Source organism: Typopeltis vanoorti, chromosome 4 (assembly GCF_054136105.1).
Source record: "Typopeltis vanoorti isolate ZY-2024b chromosome 4, IOZ_Tvanoo_1.0, whole genome shotgun sequence".
In the NCBI taxonomy this organism is placed as follows: domain Eukaryota; kingdom Metazoa; phylum Arthropoda; class Arachnida; order Uropygi; family Thelyphonidae; genus Typopeltis; species Typopeltis vanoorti.
Window position 1 is genome coordinate 77,798,721 of NC_143552.1, and position 19,444 is coordinate 77,818,164.

The 19,444-nt window shown below is 38.1% G+C and overlaps 1 protein-coding gene across 1 annotated transcript in view; it reads right to left on the minus strand.

Annotated features, from left to right (window-relative positions):
• The window catches only part of LOC150107427 (COMM domain-containing protein 6-like), an 84,883-nt gene that overhangs the window by 11,152 nt on the left and 54,287 nt on the right, over nucleotides 1-19,444 (minus strand). The gene's annotated exons all lie outside the window — the stretch shown is intronic.

Below are 19,444 nucleotides of genomic sequence, written 5' to 3' on the forward strand. Positions count from 1 at the left end.
GTAACCAAGTGAAAAAAACAATCTACGACTGCAATGTTACCATTTCCAAGTCGTGTGTATGATGCCTTCAGAAAAAAGTTCAAGGCTCAGTGATCTGGTTTACCAAGTGGTTAGCTTATCTGCTCTATAAAACCAATAGGCTGCAGGTTCAAATCATGCTTAGACATGGATGTTCACAAATGACTTCAGGTGAGAAATGAATTTCATCATCCAGTGTGAGACAACTACCATGTTTGCTGGAAACCAGAAAGTGGGCTTTCTGGTTTCGTGTTTGGTCTCTACGTTATGCAACCAAAAAAAAAAAAAAACTTAGTCCATACATAGGACTAAACTACTATAGGTTTGCATCATATCATGGGTGGAAATAACAAAAAAAATATGGTTTTTCATAAGATATAAAGAAATTAAACATGAAACTACTTAATTTTGTCTGCTCTACCAGTGCAAGAGAGAGAAAATTAAATAACAAAGATTATTAATTTTGCATTTAAGCTTATGGCTTTTGATTAAAAAAGGAAAAGAAAGAAGTAAAAACAGAAATCTTTGCTGATTTTACATCATTTGCCAACACACACACACTGCGAAACTGTGTGTGGTCCACCATATAAAAATTCTGTTATATATATCCATTAACTTATATAGTACCTATGAAACACATCATAACACAACAGTACATCTGCTCTCCAGCCAAAAGGCTGTGGGTTCGAATCGTGTCGTGGGCATGGATGTTTGTGATTGTGCGGAAAATAATAGTGGTGATGATAGGCGGTAGATAGCATTGGTATAGATCAGGGTTTCCCAAACAGTGTTCCGTGAAAAATTATCAAAATTAATATGAGCCTGGAATGGTTTTAAATGCTGCGACAAGTTCAAATATATTTGAAGATTAGGCATTCCTCATTTTGCGTGTGGATTGCAATGAATGCCAGCATGATGGCCTTGACTTAGCTGCCTGTAGTTATCAACACCTCCGAGCGCGAGTGAAGTACAGAGGTATCTATTCTAGGAAACGTGCGGTCACAAGCACAATCGATGCGCTGCGCTGCCACCCAGCAAACCTGTAGTGTGCACTGTCGCATTTTTACAATGCGATACAGCCTGCTGCAGCAATAGTGTGCGCTTCGCTTTACATTGAATATGAGACCGATGATACCCGACTCTAACCAAGGTGTTCCATTAAAATTTCAGGATTTGTGAAGTGTTTCATCATAGGAAAAATTTGAGAAACGCTGGTGTAGATGATAATGGTAGTTGCAGTTTGTTGTAGTTAGTGGAATGAGTGGTGGAGACAGAGTTGTAGAGTAGGTGCCCTCCCTGGAGATGTTACGTTATAATAATAATAGTAATAATAATCATTAAACGCTTTATGCACATAAAATTACATTAGATGTATTCTGTAAATAAAATGTTAAAAGTCTAAATTAGTGGTCGCCAAAGGGGTCGATATGACATTGTTAGGGGTCAACAGAAAAATATAAGACATTATTGTATGGGTAATATTTAATTCGGTTAACTTGGATTACTTCCATGACAAAAGACATGGAGGTAATGACAACGCAATTAAGAGTGAATCGTGGGATCAGTACCTCCATCTTACAGGTCCTATTCATGGACCTGTAAGATGGAGTAAGGTCATGAAAATAGTTACTGAGGAATCAAGTAGGCCAAAATGACGTATTTACCAATAAATGGATGTTGGTGGTTCCTGCGGCCAGCGCAGTGGGAGCGAAATTGCAACACGTGCGTGGTTCTTATTTACTGATACAAGTATTCGATCCCAGTCTCATTTCTGTGCATCGACATACAAGTGAGTGTTAATGTTCTAAAAATCATCACCATACATATTATAATTCAATCGTTATTCATTCACAAACTAAACTTCTCTATGTTGAAGAATTGAGCAGCGCTGGTAGTAACACCAGTGATATTAATATCACTAGTAATACCAGTGATAGTAATAGTAATATAATAATATATACTATATTATACATACAATAAACCCTGTAACTATAAAATAAACAATCTAAAAACTCACATAAGCGTCTTTTTTTGCTTGTCCTATTATAATTATGTAATAGTAAAATATAGGGGGGGTCGATAAAAAGTCAAGAAACGCTTGAAGGGGTCGACGGGCAAATGACTTTGGCGACCCCTGGTATAAATAATCTCTGACTCACTTGTTCACTTCTGTTGTCTAAGACAGCGCTTCCCAAACTATGGGCCACGGCCCCCTTGGGGCCATTAGTTTTGTTGAGGGGAGGGGCTGTGAAATAATGAAAACAAATTTAAAATGTTTTAAGACTAAGTGTGCCATGTCAAATGTGTATGTAAGATGCTAAAAACGTAATATTTGCATTTGATTTTTGCAACATTCGCTGTGTATGCTTATTGAATATACATACAATAAATATTATAATAATATACGTCTGTATTACAATTTTTTTTCGATCCCCCCCCCCCCGTGAAATATTTTAATTTTTCCAAGGGGACCTTTACATCCATAAGTTTGGGAAGCACTGGTCTAAGGCTAATACAGCTATTTATTAAGCTGTATTAGCCTTAGGGAGAAACTCAGGCATAGCCAAGTTAGCCGGTCTTGGGCACGGGCAGTAGGGTTTTTTCCGCCAGTTTATCCGCCGTTTTTCATCCCGTAAGCAGGCAAACCAGCCCAGTGAACATACGCTTCTACAGTCAAAAATATACCCCCCCCCCCAGCAGCAGACTAGGCGACAGGTCGGTTGGGAGTGGTACTAACAAGTAGTCGCATCTAAGTAACACACAGACCCTGCATAGGAAGCGGGAATAACATGTAGTGAAAGAAGGTTAGCCTTAGGGAGAAAGTCCTATATTTTTTTTTTTAATTTAAAACAAACATTTTCTTCCACTAGAAAATATATAAAACCTTGCCCATAGGGATTTAATTAATAAAATTGTTAATTAATTTTATTAAGCACAATGATAGCAAACAATGGCTGCCAGGAAAGGCCTGCTAAAAAAGCTCAAATAAGATAAGCTTATTTTACTAAAAAGTTATGATACTAAACTTCTAAATTCTAGTAGCAAGGCTTATACGTTGGTTAGACATAACTGGTAATTAGTTTACGGAATTAACAACGCAAATGAAGTATTTTAATGAATCACTTCTATATTTCGGCAACGTCACATTGCCATCTTCAGGAACATAAAGATATGGTATGTGCACTCAGGAACTAACACAAAGCAAATGAGGAAGAAAGCAAGAAACTAATATTGTTCCTAAAGTCCTAATGGTGCCCTCTTGCGGGCTAATTTGGTAGTCTTGGCAGTTGGGCTGAAGTTCTCATAATGAAAGAGTCCCAAATTTGGGGCAGTTTCATGCACCCAAATTTGTTGAGGTTAGGAACGTTTTTTAGAGCTGCTGAAGATTCTTTGAATAATCAGAATCTTCAGCAGCTCTAAAAAACGTTCCTAACCTCAACAAATTTGGGTGCATGAAACTGCCCCAAATTTGGGAGACTTTCATTATGAGAACTTCAGCCCGACTGCCAAGACTACCAAATTAGCCCCATTAGGACTTTAGGAACAATATTAGTTTCTTGCTTTCTTCCTCATTTGCTTTGTGTTAGTTCCTGAGTGCACATACCATATCTTTATGTTCCTGAAGATGGCAATGTGACATTGCCAAAATATAGAAGTGATTCATTAAAGTTACCTTTAATTAATATACTTCATTTGCGTAATACATTCAGATTAGTTTATATTCAGATATTCAGTAAAAAATTTTAATACTGTATGATGAAGGTAACTGTCAGTATTGTTTACTTTACCTCGCATTTATAGTTGCTTCTGTAAAAATTAGGTGTTATTTTTTTATAAATACACCTCATCTTTACAGCAACATTGAACTTTTATAAGCAATTATTTTTAATTACTAATTAATATTAGTGTTTTAAATGTATTTATTGTTTTAGACAACAATAAATACATTTAAAAATAGATCAAAAAATAATCTTTCAGATCTGTAACGACTCCTACATAGCACATTCAAGTCGTCACTGGAGTCGCTATGTGCTATTTAGGTGTCGTTACAGATCTGAAAGATTATTTTTTGAGTCAGCAATGGCCTTGAAGAATTCTCCCAACCTTAACAAATATGGTTGCATTCATTTGCCAAAAATTTGGGAGACTGTTAACCCATGAGAAACTCCCACATAGCTGTGTTTTTTTTCCGTTAGAGGGCGCCAAAAATAGGACTTTAGATCTTTTGTCCATTGCAATTGTATTGTTTCACTCACTCACTGTCATGTGTACAAGTGTGCTGTGCTCTGATGATGCTGAATTGAAATTCAGTGAAATATAAGCAGTTAATAAAACATCTCCTATTGATGATGTAACTCCTCAATAGGAAATCTGAGAAATCTGGCCGTGCATAAGATGGAATAGATGCTGACCACAGTATCCTATGATCTAAAGCACACTTACTCCATCACTGTCATTATGAATTCAAAGGTTTATTTAAAGAAAACACAAAAGCCTTACTCCATAATAAAAATTTGAATCAGAATGACTGCCTTTCACTATCAATGACATGGGAGTCTTATTCTAATCACAAACAATTAAGTTTTAATTAATTAACAATATGATTACATTTTTAATTAACAATACCATTAATAACATCTTCCTCAGTTATTACTTGGCACTGTTTTATGTACCTAGTCTAGCCATAAATATGGTTACAACTTGAACAGTGCATAAACCTTTAATCTATCATTTAAATACGAGGTGTGGCTATTAAATAATGAGACAAGGTGCGCTGTGAATAGTGTACTTGCAGCAGTGGGATGCGCTTGTGCCATGAATGACCTAGAAGCAGTTGAGATAAGCATTGTTCGCTGTCACTTGTAGTTAGTCTGTAGGCAGTTATAAAAGAAATAAGTGTGGAGTTGCTTTGCTGGAATAATGCTTAACATTAAACTAGAGCAGCACATTAATCTCAAATTCCTTGTGAAATTGAAGAAATTGCCTACCGAATATAAACTGTTGCAGGAGGTGTATGGTGATAATATAATGTCACATGCATGAATGTTTGAATGGCACAAACGCTTTGCTGAAGGTCGAGAAACGTTGAAGATGATGAACAACCAGGTCTTCCTGTCACAGCAGCAACTGAACAAAACGATGAGAAAATTAATGAAATTGTCTGCAACGATTTGATCAATTGAGCATGAACAAAGTCTGCACCAAAATGGTTCCCAAAAACTTGTGTCAGGAGCAGGACATCCAGAAACAAATTTGCACAGACATCATGAAATGGCTGACAGCGGAGCTGGACTTGCAGGGGTCCAGCTACACTGTCAGCCATTGTGGATTTTCCAGTAGGATCCAGAAACAAAGAGACAATCAATGCACTAGAAAACTCCCACATCACTGAGAATGAAAAAAGCAAAAATAAGCAAGTCAAAACTGAAGGCAATGCTGATCGTTTTTTTTTTTTTATATCAATGGTGTGGTAATGGTTGAATGGGTACCAGTTACCCAACATTATTATAGTTCGCCCATCGATTTGAGGTCCCTCGACACTTCTGCGCATGTTAGAAAAAGGAGAATCCATTCCGATAATAGGGTAATCAGTCTGTCTTCTGGGATGTAATAATAAACAAACTGAGTTTGTTTATTATTAGAGGTTGGAAAATTTAGCTTTTCTTTTACGAACATTGCTGTTTTTAAAGTGTAACTATTTTGCTTGTATAACAGTTGGAAAAATGTACGTAGAGTGTTAATACGTGCAAATACTGCATTCTACATAAAACAATGTCACTTCGCTCCATGATAAGTTTCCTTTTATTCTGGGACTTTTTAAAACAAAATCCGATTTCATAAAGCATTTTCCTTAAAGTTTCTCTTTTCCAAGGAAAATTAATTTTTTCTTTAAGCACAGTAATCAATTTCGGAACAGTTCGCACTCTTTTCTCGATCACGTAAAATTCGTGAATAGTTCTTCTTTTAACGTCTACATCAAAATCATTCAAAGCTACGGTTTCGATGGTTTCTTTCTATGACACTTTTTTTTAAGAGATTTAAATTTTGGCTTTCCTTCACCTTTTGATTCCCTACGAATTCTTTTAACAGTCGACCCCGATACGCTTGCACGCTTTATGACTTGAGAAAGAGGAACAAGAAGACGGCCTTCTGACGATTCTTTTTCGCAGAATGTCAGCACATTATTCAACATTCTTTTGCAAGAGCTACTGAAACGTGTAACAATAGAACTTGTGGACTATACTGGATCCATCATACAAATTAATAATAAAAAAATAATGCAAAAAATGAAGGTTGTACGAATTGGTCGCATGTTGGCGACCAATTCGTACAACCTTCATTTCTTTCTACCCTTCAGCATGAATAGACTATTCTTGGCACCAAGCCAAGAAGGGATCTAGAAATGGTGGGCGAACTATACCTTGAGGTTTTGGCCAAGTTGATAGAACAAGTGAGGAATAAGAGACCTGATCTGCGGAAGAACAACGCTTGGATTCTCAATCAGGACAACTCTCAGCCCACAGTGCATTGTCTGTAACGTAACATTGTCTGTACTGTCTGTAACAATGTTTGGCTGATAAGAAGGTCCCAGTGTTGGACCATCCACCTTACTTGCCGGACTTAGCTCCATGCGACTTTTACCTTTTTCCAAAGTTGAAATCCGCATTGAAGGGCACCTATTTTCAGTCAGTGGATTGAAATAAAGGAGAAAACGACAGTGCTACTGAAGCAGATAACACCTGATGACTTGTAGCACTGCTTCCAACAATGGAAAATTCGTATGCAACGGTGTATGGATAGAGGAGGGGGGAGTATGTTGAAAGGGATAACAATTAAGTTGTACAATTATAATAATAAACCACATTTTTGCAACCAGTCTCGTTATTTAATTTTGAACATTGGTTTGTATGTGCTAAAGTTATAAATACAAAGCACATACAAACCAATGTTCAAAATGTCCCCCTTTTAGTTTCATGCACACCTGAAGTCTGTGAAGTCACATATCGATGGCAGCACACACATACCATCCAATGGAAATGCTGCCAATGTTTATTCCAAATCCACCTTTAGTGGCAATGCTGGGGTATTTTCTTGCAGGCTACTCTCTCTCTCTCAAGCTCTGACCACAATTTGAATTCCAATGGATTCAGATTGGGAGTTCCAGACAGCCAATCAGATGGTGTTATGTGGTCAGGCACATTCACCTTCAATCACTGTTGTATTGGTCCTCACCGTGTATGTATGAACTGAGTCCTGTCAGAAGGTCCACTGCCTATTGTGAAACAAGGTGTTGTTCAGGGACACACCACAGGTTCCAGCAGGGTGTCTTGATACACTTTGGTGTTTCTTGCAGAAATGCAACTTGGATACCCCCCCCCCTAAATATGTCACTCCCAGCAAACCATCACTGATGCAGAGTGATGACTCTCTGAATCCTGGTTGCTATGGCATGTGTATACTGTGTAATGTATACTACATTACATTCCATCACATTACAGTGTAATGTGATGGAATGTAATGGAATCACATCACTGTAATGTAATGGAATGGAATCACTTCACTGTGTAATGTATACTATACATTACACACTACGTGTATAATGTGCATATGGCTTTTTAATGATGCACAACATGTGATGGAAACACTAATTTTAAAAATATTAAAAACTAAATAAATAAATAAAATCAAGCCAAAAAAACATCCACATCATTAACAAAAACTAGCCATAAGATTAAGATAAAGAATATGCACTGCCACTTACAAGCATCCAAAACTAGACCTGTTATTTTTATTATTATTATTACTATTATTACCACGGGCTACTCCAGGAGTCCTTAGACTCATCGAGGGAGGCCCTAAACATCATGTTCACACAGCTGTTCAACATTCTCACAGTATCTATCATACCTTGCCTTGAACTCGCTCACTGTCATAGCACCCACAACAGACTCTGGCAGCTTATTCCACTCATTTACCACTCTAAAAGTAAAGAACCCAGCTCTAACACCCCTGCTAACCACGCTCTTGCCCAGCTTCCATGGGTGTCCCCTAGTTCTCCCACCACCAGTCCTGATCTCAAAAATATCATCTGAATTAATCCTATAGAATCCTTTTAGCAATTTGAATGTCTCAATCATATCTCCCCTCTTTCGCCTATCAACTAGCTTCTGCAACCCACAAATCTTCAACCTGTTCTCATATGGTGCATTCCATAGACCTGCTATCATCTTAGTCACTCGCCTCTGGATCCTCTCAACCTCCTCCCCATCAAGAAGGAACCGAGGTGACCAAATCTGGGCACAGTAGTCGAGATGAGGTCTTATCAGGGCTCGGTACAGAGGTACAATAACTTGTTTTTCTCTGCTCGTCAAAGTATTTTTCAACAACCAAGTGAGTTGATGAGCTGATTTAGCTACTTTCGCAATGTGCCCCCCTAAACTTCATCTCCCTATCCACCAACACTCCCAAGTCCCTGGCCTCATCAATCTCTTAGAGTACAGTTCCACCAATGTGGTATACTGCTGCTAATCTTTTCACTCCGAAATGCATAACCTTACATTTTGTCACATTAAATTGACATCCATTCTCCTTAGTCCAGAACTCCAATCTATCTAAGTCATCTTGCAAGACTTTGACATCTTCTGCATTCACTATCGCCCTACCCAACTTTGCATCATCAGCGAACAAATGAACTGTCCCACTTAGACCATTCCCTATATCGTTAATGAACAGATTAAACAGCAGTGGTCCAAGAACAGAATCCTGTAGCACACCACTAGTCACAGGCCGTTTTTTGGACTCTACTCCTGAATAAACTACTCTTTGATATCTCTCCATCAACCACCCAGCTATCCATCTCACCAACCCTATATCCATTCCCATATGTTGTAGTTTACGGATTAGAATTCCATGTGGTATCCTGTCAAACGCCTTTGCCAGGTCCAGCAGTATCACTGTAAACCCATTTCCCTTATCCAGTATAGCCGTCACCCTGTTATAAAACTTGAGCAAGTTACTGAGGCATGATCTACCCTTCACAAAGCCATGCTGTCCTCTGTACAGTATCTCATTTTCATCAATCCATTCCTGTATTTTTTCCTTGACTACTTTCTCCAAGACCTTGACAACGACTCCTGATATGCTGATCGGTTGGTAATTTGCAACCATAGTCTTGGATCCTCCTTTATGCAGTGGAACTATTTTCCCCTCTTTCCACGCCTTCGGGACTAAGCCAGACCTGAGACTCAGATTAAACAACATGGTCAAGGGCACTGATAATTCATTAGCCGCTTCATGCAAGACCCATGCCGGTATACCATCCAATCCCACAGATGTATTCACATTAAGGTTCTGTAATAGACTATTCACCTCCACTTCATTCATCACAATTCCCATATAAACTAATGGTTCCTTCATTTTTTCAACGTCACCACCTGGATGATATACTGTTGCAAAGTGCGCGCTCAGTAACTCCACTATATCGACTGGTTCAGTGAACTCTTTACCATCGTCATTCCTTAAAATCATTTTGCCATGTACAGTTTTTCTCTTGCTTGCAGCATATTGAAAGAACTGTTTGGGATTCTCTTTTGCTTGCATAGCTAGTTTCCTTTCATAATCGGCTTTTGCTGTTTTTACCACACTCGTTACCCTTCTAGCCTGTACTTTATACCGTTCGTGTGCCTGCAGGTCACCTCTTTCTTTAAATTCCCTCCATAGTTGTTTCTTTTTTTGCAGCTCAAGCTTAATGGTGTTATTCATCCATTTAACCCCTCCTTGTTTCACTATTCGCACCTTAGGTATACAATCAGCCATAACCTCTTGTAAATGCTCTTTGATCACTTCCCATGCTCTATCGATGTCCAGCCCTTGCAGTTGTACATGCCATGGCACTGATCCAAGCAATCTCCTAAGCTTGTCATACTTGCCAGCACGGTAATTCCACATATGCCCTGTCTTAATCACAAATTTCACACCTTTAGCCACCTCCCAGGTCAAGACCTTATGATCACTCTCACCAATAGGTGGCAACATGGTCATATTCATTACAGTCAAATTCTCAGATACTATTACCAGGTCAAGCACTCTCACACCCCTAGTATTTTCAATTACATGCTGTTTCAGATAGTTATCCCTTAATAATTGAATAAAATCCATTTCCTTCCTCACATGTGTCCTCTCCTCCTTCCAATCAATGTTACCATAGTTGAAATCCCCCATAATAATTACCCTCCTTCCACTCATTTCATCAATTTGTTTATGCATACCATCTCCACCATCTATTCCATCACCTGGTCTATAGCAGCACCCAACTGTATATTTTATTCTGCCAGTATCAATCTCACACCAAATAGCCTCAAATGAGCTCCTTTCACTATCCTGCAATACTTCAATTCTCCTTGGCTGCAGTTCATCAGCTATCATCAATAACACCCCTCCCCCAATTTTATTCTCTCTGTCCCTCCTAAACATACTATAACCTACACATTCTATCCCACTAACTATATCATCTTCCGTCAGCCATGTTTCACTAATGCCAATAACCTGTGGCCAGGAAGAGCCAATCAAGGCCAAAAATTCTTCCTTCTTGTTCCTAATACTCCTGGCATTAGTATACATGAATTGCAGTGTTCCCTTTGTTCCACCCCTATCTTGATGCGTTATTCTAAATATCCCATTCCCATTTTTTGTCCTTATTGCTGGCTCAGGTACATTATATACATTTTTACACTCAACTGTCTCACTGATGTCTGGATATCCACTTCCCCCCCTCCTTGGTAGTTCTAGTTTCCCTGGTTCTGCACATCCATTTTCACTTCATTCAGCAACACTTTTTCCAGTCTCCGCACACCAAGTCCATTCAAATGCAGTCCATCCATCTTGTATAAGTCCTTTCGCCCATCAAACTCATTCCACACGTCCACAAATTCCACACCACACCGTCCGCATAACCTGCGCATAATATCATACGCGATTATGGCCCTCCTTCTAAACTCCTCTCTGTTATACCGCGGTAACAGACTCACCATTCTAACTCTGTCACTCTTTTCTTTCGCTACCTTTAACAATACTTTCAAGTCCTCTCTCATAAAAAATTTATCACCTTTCAATTCATTCGTACCAGCCACAATTGTTATTTCTTTCACCCTCTGTTTTTGCACTCTAATGCTCTCACTTACATCCTTAAATTTCGCACCCGGCAAGTACGATTTAGTTACACTCCCATCTATTACTCCTCTTAATAACGAGTCACCATACAATACTCTCTCCTTCATTTCGGAAACTCGCCTACGCTGTTTATTTCCGTTAGCCGAATCACTCTGGAAAGAGTTTTGCAGGTGCTCTAATTGCCGCTGCGCATCTTGTATCACTGCGCGCAGCCTAGCGATCTCACTTCCTACAAATAATTCCTCATTTTTTTTATCATTCAAACCATTTTCTCTTTCTGTATAATTGCTCTCACTCTTTCTTAGATCACCGCTCACATTGCCATCTTGTACACCACAATTCCCTATCGAGCCACTATTTTCACTCGCATTCTGGCTTTCTTCGACCATAACTGTCTCACAACCTGACACATACTTCGACTCCTCACTTTGCATACACTTTCTACACATTCTCCCACCACTATCACTTTCAACCCATACTCCAGACTCATTCGGGAATGCATACATTCCACACACATCACACCGGACAAACTCTCTCACACTACAGTTTTTGAACAATGGCGTCGTATTTTTGGACGCCATTATCTTACGTCGCATTGGCGCCATATTCAAATATATGAAACGTATCGTTAAAGACTAAATTAATTTACGGAATTTACACCAAAATCACACAGACACAACAAGCTACCAAATTTAGACAATATTACGTTATGATTTTTAACATTTATTCTAATTTCCATTCAAAATTGTACATAGCTTTCGGGAGCTCCCTGAAAATACGACCGTTCCCCTGGCACTCTCGTTCTCAATCTCAATCTTCAATCTGCTCATTGAAGTTCTCTATTTCACAGAGAACTTCAATGAGCAGCCACGACTCTAGCTGCTCCGCTGCAGCTATCAAACTATACTCTGCATAACTTTTTTCACAAGGGCAGCAATACACTTTCATCATAACTAATATTCTATGTCAGATCAGAGAATGCCAAACGATGATCCCCTGTTTTGATGTCAAAATTTTCTTGTCACACTTTGTTGTACACATTTGTTCTCTCTACTATAAGTGTCAAAGTTTCTGAAACAGAAGACTACATAGACACTGGAATGTAAACAAGTAATTTACTATTTAAAACTAATTATTTATTATTTACAGCTGACATTTTGCTAGGATTATCAGAGACAATTTAACTCAGTGAAGACACCAACTAAAACGACCTTAAAAACAAAGACAGACACATGTGGAGGATGACAATGACACTCTTCAGAGTGATTCCTGCTGTTAATGCTGATTGGCAGATAGGTCAGTGTGCCAAAATCTATTTAAAATAATACTGTCGGTTCTGTTACAGCTGAGTTCTGTAGAACTTGTGCTACTTCCAGGAACAGCCTTTCTGATTTAAACCGGGATTTGTAAAGTAGCCTGGCTTTCTTCCATCTTATGAAGTGGTCTTTCTCTATGGCATGTTCAGATTTTCCATTTTTTTGGTTCTCCATTTCAGAAGTATTTTTTATGCTCTTTTTCCTGACCAATGTGGGCAATATTCGAGAGCTGGATGTTGTAGATACCTGAGAAGGATATAGGATCTAGGCAATCCTTAATTTGTCTTAGGCAGGTAGAAATTTTGTTGAGAAGTTTGTAAACAGTTCTGATTCTGCGTCATTTCAGGAAGGAGCCCAGATTATCTGCTGTGCCTTTGATGTAGGGTATAGATATGGTGGTTGTTGTGTTGTTGTTCTTTTTAAGAAGTTTGGTGAAGGTCTTTCTGTTTAACCAGTTTGTTAAAATAACGTGAGTAGACTGTTGTTCCACGCACAGTGCTGTCCTAAGGATGAAACTTGCTCTGCCCTGGTGACTAAGGTTTTGAAAATTCCAAGTTTTTGGACAGGATCGTGGTGTAAAGTGGCATGTAGGTATCTGCCCTGTGTGTGGGCTTATGGTAAACTAAGTATATGAGGGACCCATCTGCTCGCCTTGTAACTATTTTTAATATTTAAAAAAAAAAAAAACTAGCCATAAGATTAAGATAGAGAATATGCACTGCCACTTACAAGCATCCAAAACAAGACCTGTTATTTCACAGAGAACCTCCACTGCAGCTATCAAACTATACTCTGCATGATTTTTTCACAAGGGTGGCAATACACTTTCGTCATAACTAATATTCTATGTCAGAGAATGCCAAACCATGAACCCCCCCTATTTTGATGTCAAAATTTTTTGCACACTTTGTTGTATACATTTGTTGTCTCTACTATTCATGAAACAGAAGACTATGTCGACACTGGAATGTAAACAAGTAATTTACTATTTAAAACTAATTATTTACAGTTGACATTTTGCCAGCTTAAGCTAACATTATCAGAGGCAATTGAATACTCTACACTTAGTGAAGACACGTATCCAAGAAGGCAAGAACTCTTTCTTTTCCTTCCTCCACAGTGAAACTAATTTGAGGATGGATATTATTGAGAAAATGTTAAAAGTTAGACAGAGCCTGTGAGCCAAATGGCAAAGACATCGTCGATATATACCTCAACCATACTTTGGGCTTGAGAGGGATCAAATGTCGTGCCAAAGATTCCATGTAAAAGTTCACAATGGGTAAAAGCGGGGAGCTCACCGCTACACCTTCAATTTGTTTAAAGAGCTGGAAATTCTTGCTAAAATACCCTGATTTAAATTAGCAAAATGTCAGCTATAAATAATTAATTTTAAATAGTATATTTGTTTATATTCTAGTGTCTACGAAGTCCTCTGTTCCAGAAACTATGACATGAATAGCAGCAACAGCTATAGAAATTTAAACATGGAAATTGTTGTCTCTACATCACACTACGATATCCATTCTACTCTGAATGACTACTAAAGCTTGATTTCTTAAGAGTCCAAATATCAAAACAGTGAGATTACCTTTCTTGAAATTTTCAATGTTCTCAACTCAAACTGGCATTTCCTCTCCAATTTTACTGATCATGCTGGATGAAATGAGGTATTTGCTGTTAGTAATTAAAATAAATTACCCAATCTACCCACAAAATACTACATAATCCTCACTATCCTTCCAAAACTTTGAACCTTAACTAGCTCTTCTCTTAATAACTGAGATCACAGCCATTTCCAAGTTTCCTTTTCTATGAAATATTCTTCATCCAACCACTCTGTATCCTGTTGTTTGGAACAAGAATAATGCCAAATGATTATTCTTTTGAAATGCTGTCGAAATAAATGACTTTCTACTCTCCTGATTAGTTTCTCCTTACCTGATCTAATCAATCTACTCTTACTGAAAAAACTTGTTGTTGGAATGAAAGCCTCCCCATTCAACCCAAAATTCTAAACTATTATTAAGTCCTTGGTTATCTAAGATGTATACAAAAATAAATAAAATAAAATAAAAATCCAAGTCCAACGCTGAAAGGGCCAAATATAGAAAGCTAACCAAAAACAGAAAACTAAACTTCAAATGGCATTTGATCTTCTGGTACTTCACAAGACCATTAGGCTCAACTCCTGCTTTTCAATTTCTTCACCTCTTTCTCACACATTCAATGGTATTATCATAATTACCCAAAGATTAGGCTGCAACTGTCTAGCATCATTCTTCTTCTCTAACTCCTTTGGTTGTATTAACAACCAAAGCAAATCATATACTATAACAAGAAAAACAGTCCACAACATGCTGCCTCCTCCTTTTCTGGTATCCTTATCTTTCACCAGAAAGATGCATTAGAAAAATCCTGAATAGCTTGAAAACCATAAGTCTTTCGTTCTTGATGACATTCCCTCCCCCAGCTACACTAAAATTTCCACCAGAATGAATACCCATCCTTTGTCATCTTTACAATCTTTCATACTCATCTGGCATCTAATTTTACGTGAAAGCAAGCCTACATGCAGCTCATCCTCGCACAGAAGGGAGATAAAAAAAAAATAATAAAAATAAAATTGAGCATCGTTGGTTCATAATACAGCTGAAAATAAGTATTTTTTTTCCAAATTTTTGCTAATAACACTGAGTTAATTTATCGTAGTTATTTGTTTTATAAGTGTCCTTGATAGACTGAGTTATTTAGATTTAAGTAAAATGTGTATAGTTCCTTAAAATGCATACTGTCAGTATTGTGCCAATGCATAGTAGAACAATGCCCACCAGGACATCTTTGTTGGGAGAGTTCAATTTGTTGTGATTTTGTCAGGTATAGAATTTATGAAACATTATGAAAAAAGTGTTTTTAAATGATGCATTGCGTGACTTCTGTTGCAATTGTACTACGTTTTTTCTCAGTAAGACAAGTGTTCTTTAATAGTGCTACTTTTGGAATTTAGTTGTTTATATTGTGTTATTTTTGGGTTACTGAGAAGAGGTCAGAGTCGGACACATCTGTGGTGGAAAAGAAGATAAGTTTTCATTTTTAGTATAGTTAAATATAGTTTATACTTATAGTATTGCGTAAGTAAATTAGCTTACAGTAGGGCATATAACATAGTATTTAGAGTTTAGTTGTAGTAGTTCCTCAGCAATTTGAATGATGGCGGCTGCTGCAGCTCCAATTACAAATAGCATATCACCAAGTCCTTCCCCATTTAAGGACTCTATTTTGCATAACATAATAAAGGATTTTGTGGCATGCAAAACTTGTGGTATATATGTGTCCCAGCAGTTGGATATGTGGCGGGTGAGAGAAGGGGGGAGCACGTATATGCGCAAAATGTTGGCAATGGGAGGAATTTAGTGACTAAGATATTACGATAACCGCCTCATTGCATCAGAGGCTGGAGAATTTCGAGAGATGAGTAGTATGATAGAAGGTGAGAATAATGAGCAAAATAGGAATGAAAAAATAAGAGTGAGAAGTGTGGAAGGCTTGAATGAGTTTGGTACTTGGGAAATTGTGAAGGAATACTTGTTAGCAGCAATAGTAACCTATATTTCACAAGTGAAGAAGAGGACACAATTTGGTATAAAGTGGATGACAAACAGTGTCAAACAGGAACTGCAGGTGAAGAAGAGATTATGGAAGAGATATAAGGAGAGGGTGGAGAGTAGATGCATGAAGAATATAAGACTCAGGCCAGGAAAGTGACTAGTATGGTGAGTAAGGCAAAACTGGAATATGAGAAGAGATTGGCATTAAGATCCAGAGAAAATCCTAGGGAATTTTTCAGCTATGTGGCCAGTAGGAGGAGAAATGATTGTGGAAAAATGACATTGTCGTATGAAAATGGGAATAGAGTGACTGATGGAGGACATAGCGGAGTTGTTCAATGAACACTTTATTGGAGTATTTCATCCTGAAGAAGTAGTTTTTAATACTAGAGGGATATGGCAGGTTCGAGGTTTAGTAGTGCAAGAGGAAAGTGTGTTCCCAAATACTGAGTACTCTGGATGTCAGTAAGACTGTGGGACTGGATGGTATTTCACCACAGGTCTTGAGAGAATGTACTAGAGAAATGACAGCTCTGTAGACCTGGCTTTCAATGAAAGTCTGCCTACGGCAAAGGTACCCAAAGAATGGAAGGAAGATAAGATAGTGCCATCGCATAAGGGCAGTAGCAGACTGAAAATGTCTAATTCTAGGCCAGTTTGTGTGTCATCAGTAGTTGTTAAGGTCTTGGAGAAAATAGTGAGGGATCCATACAGTGTTGGGCAAATGAGGGTAATGTTATCTGTGAGAATCAATATGGATTTGTTAAGGGAGTGCTCTTGCTTTAGTAATATGATTGCCTTTCATAATAAAGTGATAAGAGCAGTTAATGAGGGAAAGGCATATATACTGCTATTTTTATGATACACTGCCATTTTTTTGGATTTTGCAAAGGTATTTGACAGGGTGCCAGATGATAAGCTGATATTTAAGTTACAGCACATGGGTTTAGATTTCGGATTAGTCAACTGGATTCAGGATTGGATGTCTGATAGGCTGTCTGTATCAGAGAGAGTTGTGTATGGTGGGGCAATAATCGAGGAAGCAGAAGGTTACAAGTGGGGTTCCCAAGGGCTCAGTACTGGGACCTGTATTGTTTAACCTTTATATCAATGACATTGTAAATGGATTGCAGAGGGATATTCAGTTGTTTGCAGATGATGTGAAGCTGGAAAGGTTTATTAGTAATAGTGCAGATGTGGCAGCCCTGCAAGAGGATTTGAATAAATTAGACAGATCGGCAAATGAACGGGGGTGTGTCATTTTAATTCAACAAAATGTAAAGTCTTGAAGTTTGGGATTCATCGATAGGAGGGTGCATACTCGACTGGAGGAGCTGTACTGGAGGAAGTAGGGGGGATAAGAAATCTGGGAGTGATGACTGATAGAAAATTGAAATTCAGGGGGCATATTGCAAAGATGGTGAAGGTAACCCAGAGGATTGCTGCAATACCGAGAAGGACGCTGACCTGCAGAGATAGAAGAGTTATCATTCTGTTGTATAAGACCCTGATCAGACCATACTTAGGCTATTGTTCTCAAATTTAGTCACCCGGATTTGAAGGGGATTAATTAACTGTGGAAAGGGTGCATATGCGGATAACAAAGATGGTTTCAGGATTATACAATGTTAATTATGAGGATCGGCTGAGGGAATGTGGACTGCAGAGCTTGGTGGATAGAAGAAGGAAGGGTGATATGATCGAGACTATTAAACTGTTGAGAGGCAGATACAGGGTGGACACTGGGGAGTTCTTTCAATTGGTGGAGCAGCATAAAGGAGCGATAACAAGAGACCATCCCTGGAAGTTATGAAAGGAAGCTGTGAGCAAGAAGGTTAGGAGTGGTTTCTTTGCATGGAGGGTGGTGGAACTGTGGGATGCATTGCCTGATAGAGTGGTGAGAGCAAGAACGGTCAATGAGTTCAAGGAGTGGTATGATAGACTTTGTGTTTCCTAGGAAGGACTTCCCATGATGAGTCTCTTGACTCCATGGAGGCTTGAATAATAATAATATTTCGTACTAAAAATAAGAGTACATTATCAGTGCACAGGAACAAGCAAATCAAAGAAGTGGGAATACAAGGTACATACGATAATCGGTTTACCAATTAAAATCAGTTGTCACGTGCTAGAAATTAATATATTAATAAATAATATTAAAACTATTTTTGATGTTTACATAGAATGGGAATCTCCCAAACTTTTGGAAGACAGAGAAATCGTTCCGATTCAGGTTTGACTGATGTAAAAGGGCTTTGCAACTTTCTTTAAAAAGGCATGTTCATATTTAAAACTGCTTCTATGGAGAAGACGAACGTCATCCCACCGGATACTGTGTTTAGTGTCGGTACTATGTTGTGCCAGACCAGACTTTTGAGGTTTCATGTATTACAATATTGATGTTCATTAATTCTTTTTTCCGCAAAATGACCTTGTCTGTGAAGTTACATTCGCAAAGTATCTGATAAACACCAGCTAATGATAGAGGTGACAGTTTGTCTTTTGTAGATGGTAACAGATGAGAAATTTTGTTGATAGGAAAATACGTGGGAATAAGGTGATATTTCTTCAAAATTCTCCAATAGGTTCAGAGATACCAGAAATATAAGGGACTGGAACCCTGTGGTCTTTGAAGAATCTTTAGATGTTGGAACATAGGAGTCAATTATTTACTGGATTTGATAAAGGTTGTAACCATTAAATTCTATTAAAGTTTTGATAGTGAGAATTCTTGTTGTAAGCTTGAGAGAGAGGAGCATACATAATGTGTTCTATTAATTAAAGACTCGATAAGACCGATTTTTTGAGAGGGTGTGATGAGCAGACTTTTGATTAATGTATCTGCCAGCAAAGGTAGGTTTTTGATAAACACTGGTTGACAAATTACTGGAGGTTGTGTGAATAAGAAGGATGTACAAGAATGGTAAACAGATCAATACCCTTCATTTGTGCATTCATTTTCTTTTTCCATGGTGAATTGAATGCGCAGATGAAGACTGCTGATCTGTTGTAGGAAAGCGGTAAGTTCATTTTCAGAATGAGCCAAATAGCAAAAACATTGATTCCCCTTCATTCATCCCCAACCCTCTCGAAATGAGAGAGTTGGGGATGAATAGATGGGAACAAGGAATCTTCCAGATGGTTCAAAAAAAAAAATAGTTTGCCAAAGGTGGATATAGAGGGCTGGAAAAAACAGGATCTACAGACAGGTTGAAGGCACTGCCATGGATAGCCCTCTGTCTCTATCTTTGGCAAACTATTTTTTAAACCATCCTATTGCTTATAGTTATGCCACAGGTATCTTTAAAGATTATAAATATCAATTCCTTATTG